Here is a 5,000-nt window from a genome sequence, read left to right on the forward strand (position 1 = left end):
GTTACCCTATCTCATATAGGTCCGATAACACAATGCAACTGAAATTTCACCATCCAACCTAGCCCATAAACCTTAGAGCCACATTTTCACTCCTGAAATCATCCACAAGATCAGAATCTCACATCTATACTCTAAATAAGCCCGAACCAGCTGTAATAAGCCATACCTGCAACCTCAGGTGCAATTACATGATATACCACCCAACTCAAACACTTGTAGCGATAACTTCTAATCACAGCAGTTGCACACAACAACCGAATACTGATAGAAAACCTCTTATCAACTAAAGTCTCATCCAAACGCTTTCATATACTGCCATTGATAAATAAAACACACAGTAAGCCATAACCTTTTCTTAGATCAACCATTCATGAAGCCACTTCTCCTTTGGCAAGGACCATAGCAAATTTCTGAGCCGAACCTCGATATTATCCTTCCAATAGGCTGAAATCGAATCTGTTGCATTCATTAGTGATCCCAACGATCTCATCTAATCCAAAACAACTACTCTAGTGATATGACACCTCAATACAGACTAAAGTCACAACTTGCGCAATACGCGCACCAATAAGCAACAGTCCGAACATACTTAAATCATGAAAATGACTCAAATGAAAGAACTGCACCTCAAGCTCACCAGTATCGCACAACACAAGGCTGAGAACCCGTCTCACATCATAGAAATAGAACACGCAAATCTACCCCGCAAGGTCATACCTCCACATAACTTCGCTGCAATGCGCGATCCTATCCAAATACTGCTCCACATGAAACACCTCAAGTCACTATGCTCGAAATCGACAACCACGCACAATTTGATGTATGGAACCAAAGCAAATCATCACACCCACGGTGAAGCAAATAACATACACCACGCAAACCCGAAAGGACATAACCGATACTCCATTCATCGAGCAACACCCAATTACTCTTCCCGCTCGACTTCCCTATGAGACCCCAATAGAGCCGCACTATATGTGCCCATAACCAACAAATCATAATGCCTCGCAACACAGAAAAGGTAACTCGTAGATCTCCCCAGATTACTAATAAGCTCAATAACAATCGAATCAACACATCCCTCAACAATACAATTCGGAGCCAACCAAGCCGACCCAAGTTGGAACCCGCATCCACATTGGCCTTCCAACGAACTCCTTATCAAGGAAATCTTGAAGCTGTTCCTTCAACTCCTTTAACTCTGCCGATGCCATACGATACGGTGCCTGGCTTCAAATCAATACCAAAATCAACAACATTGCCCGGTGACATGCCCGACCACAAGAAACACATCCGAAAAGTCCCTCACCACCGGAATTGAATCAATATGAGGAGCCTCTGCACTGACATCCATCACGAGAGCCCAAATAAAAAGACAATCCTTCCCAGCCGTCCGCTGGTCTTCGAAATATGAAACCACTCTACCAAGAACATGATCCGTAGAACCTCGCCACTCAATTCGTGGCATTCCCGGCATAGCCAACAGCGCCGCCTTAGCACAATAGTCCAGAATAACACAACATGGAGACAACCAGTCTGAACCTAATATCACATCCAAAATCTAACATACCAAGCACAAAAGATCCGCTCGGGTCTCCAAACCCTGATAGTCACTAAACAGTGCCGATACACACGACCACAACCACAACATAGCCTGAATATGAGAACTCCCGTCCTCCAACTCCTACCACCAAGCAAACCCAAATGTCAGCAGTCGATCCAACAAGAAGGTGCCGCAATACTAATGATGAACCATCAATTTAATCACATTGCCTTTTTCTGAAACATATACCCTCGCCAAATCACCCCACTTAGAAATACCATTTCCTTAATCATCTGAAAATCATTTCCCTATTTATCTGAAGCTGCCCGTTGCCTAAGAGTTTTATGACCTTCCTTTCAGAACTGAACCACAACTTTACACACGCAACCCCACTCCTCCACACATACTGCATATACCATACCCTCCTAGGGTAACATGAGAACTTCATATCCCTTCCGAGCCACGAACAACTAGGTACTCAACCAACCAAGAACTTTCCATTGATCCCATTCAGAAGAAAATCTCTACACATTCCTTGCTTCTTACACTTGTAGAAAATACGCATCTCTAACCGCAGTAGAAATCATCAAGAACTCTCCGTCTCCCTTTTTGACAAAACCAAAGCTGACATGACTGAATCCTTCTAACCCAACCAAGCTACGCAAGCCACACAAAACCTAAGAGCATTGCCGTGAAACACCTGTAGAAGCTCATTACCTCGCAAACATCCAAAGAGCTAATCATATCCTTGCCATACTGGTTCGTCATACTACCAAACTACCCCATCTATCTGAGCTTCCTTCTGATTTACCTTTAACCTGATACTGCTTCTCGCTATAACATCACAATTCTTCAACCCAGACTCACCACACGAGACCCCAGCATGATACCACACAGTATAAGGCTTACAACCCGCTGAATTCTCCTTCAAATATTCCCAAGAGCACCACATTCAGAATACCTACCCTGAAAAGACTTCCTGCGAATCTGAAGACATTACTTTCCTAACACTGATGTATAGAATCCCATAATTGATATAGAAATGACTCAAGTCTTGACACCCTCCAAATGCAAAACCTCAGTTTCTAGCCAAATTATACACCTGAAAATCTCCAATTGTTACATCTAAAACCCAGAACATATTAGAACCATTCTCTATAGTCACCACTCTACCCAAATTGCAATTAGCACGATCAAGAGAACCGAACAACCTCCGCCTCATTAGCACTTCTGACACTGTAGAATATAACCTTACCTTAGTCGAATTTTTTTTCCTTTACTCGAGCCATCCTTGGGCTCAATCTCCGCAAACCATAACTGATTCACCAGCACGCCTCAAACTAGAACCAACATAGCACATAACCGTGCAATCAGCTAATCAATAGCAACTCCCCCACTTGGCTCGAAGCCATATGTCAAAACACACACCATAACTCATAATGCATATATTTTATTGTTGCCATAATACCATAGTGAGATTAACTCAATCCTTCATAAGCTCGTGGAACACAGACCATCTGGTACTTCATATCTTCTGCAAATCTCGCATTTACTCTCATAACAATTAAACCCACTCTCTTAAGCGACCCAAATTAAATTCACACATATATTTTACTTGTAAATGGGATCTTCTAACAAACATCACAAAGATCACACAACTCCAGGACACTTCGCAGGAGATAACCCACCTGCTTCGCCTCAAACTAATAGCTATTCATACCCTTCCACCGTCATAAACATTACGCAATCACTTAATCTTCCTAAGTCTGGACTCATATCGTAACATGAAATTTACTCCACTCCAAACTAGGAGACATGGAAAGATTCTCCACACGACCATAACTCGGGGCTATAACTCGAATCAAGACGGAAATCAAGCACCTAATAGTTCTTCTATCCTCCAGCGGACCTCTTCTCGTCGCTTCTAAATCATAGGAATACATCTCGTAGTCACATCACCCTCATCACGTACTATCCGGTCATTACTTCCCTTAATAGGGACACAACAGAACGCGTAGACCCAGAAACACGTGCTCACACAATCAGCACCTCGGTGCTCAAGCTATAGGCAAAAATTCGGCCTCGAGTCCTCCAGACTGGCCCAACATCAGCACATAGAGATCACATCTCGCCCTTCAATCAGGAAATCACAAGACATCGATGCACATCTGATACTGAGCGCTCGTTCGCGTATACGAATGCGTGGAAGGAATTCAAAGAGTTATATTCCAAGCTGAATCAAGGACGCACGATAAGAATTTCAAGAATATGAAGTTTTCCTAAAGGTTCTGCAGCCTCACGAGGATAAATACAGACGTCTCCGTACCGATCCGCGAGACTCTACTAAACCTGCTCATGACTCGTGAGACCTATGTAACCTAGGCTCTGATGCCAACTTGTCACGACCCAAAACCCAGACTCGGTCGTGATGGCGCCTCTCGTGAAGACAAGGCCAGCCGACACATTTCCAATCCAGTCTTTAAGCAATTAAACAATAAGCATTTCGTCTAAAACATGATATAAACTCAGAAGTAACAATGACAATACAATATAATACGTGGAATGCAACCCAACTCAACCCGATACCGGGGTGTCACTAGTCATGAACATCTACTACAATTGTCTAATCACATCAAGACCGAAATGGTCGGAAGATTTCAATAATACATAAGGAGGAATAAAGAGGGAGAAAGCAGAGCCGTGATCGCCAGGCAGCTACCTTGCTAACTCCAACGACAACTCCACCAAGCTCAGAAAATACCTGAATCTGCACACAAGGTGCAGGGAGTAAAATGAGTACTGCCAACTCAGTGAGTAATAATCATAAATAAAGACTGAGTGATAAGAAATCACGAAAAGAGCATCAACATGCTGTATAGAAACAGTTTCAAAAGCCAGTAGAAAATAATGAAGCTGTAAAATTCCTTAAAACATCTTAGCTCAGTTTAAACTTCTTTGAAAAAAAAAGACTTTTTTCAATAGTTACGCAAATGAATGCAGAACAACTGGTGCAGATAAGCACAGAAATCCGCCCCTCGGGCACAAATACATAATTAAATAGGTAAATGACAGGAAAATAAGAAAGATAAGCACATAAGGTTCGCCCCTCGGGCACAATGTCAACAAATCCGCCCCTTGGGCAATATCTCAAAACAATACCAGCCCCTCGGGCAATCACACAAAACCATACAAGCCCCGCAGGCTATATCTCACATCACAATGGGTAGCCGCGCTCACTGGGGGTGTGCAGACTCCTGGAGGGGCCCCTTATGGCCCAATCGCAATAACAAGCCATCTCGTGGCATCAAATCTAGGCCCTCGGCCTCATATCAATCATGCCACCTCGTGGCGTACATATCTCAGGCCCTCGGCCTCACATCAGTATCAGTGTATCACCGCTGCGGCGTGCAGCCCGATTCAAAAGATATCCTCACAACACAGGCCCTCGGCCTCACTC

This window comes from Nicotiana attenuata, unplaced genomic scaffold (genome assembly GCF_001879085.1).
Source record: "Nicotiana attenuata strain UT unplaced genomic scaffold, NIATTr2, whole genome shotgun sequence".
Classification (NCBI taxonomy): domain Eukaryota; kingdom Viridiplantae; phylum Streptophyta; class Magnoliopsida; order Solanales; family Solanaceae; genus Nicotiana; species Nicotiana attenuata.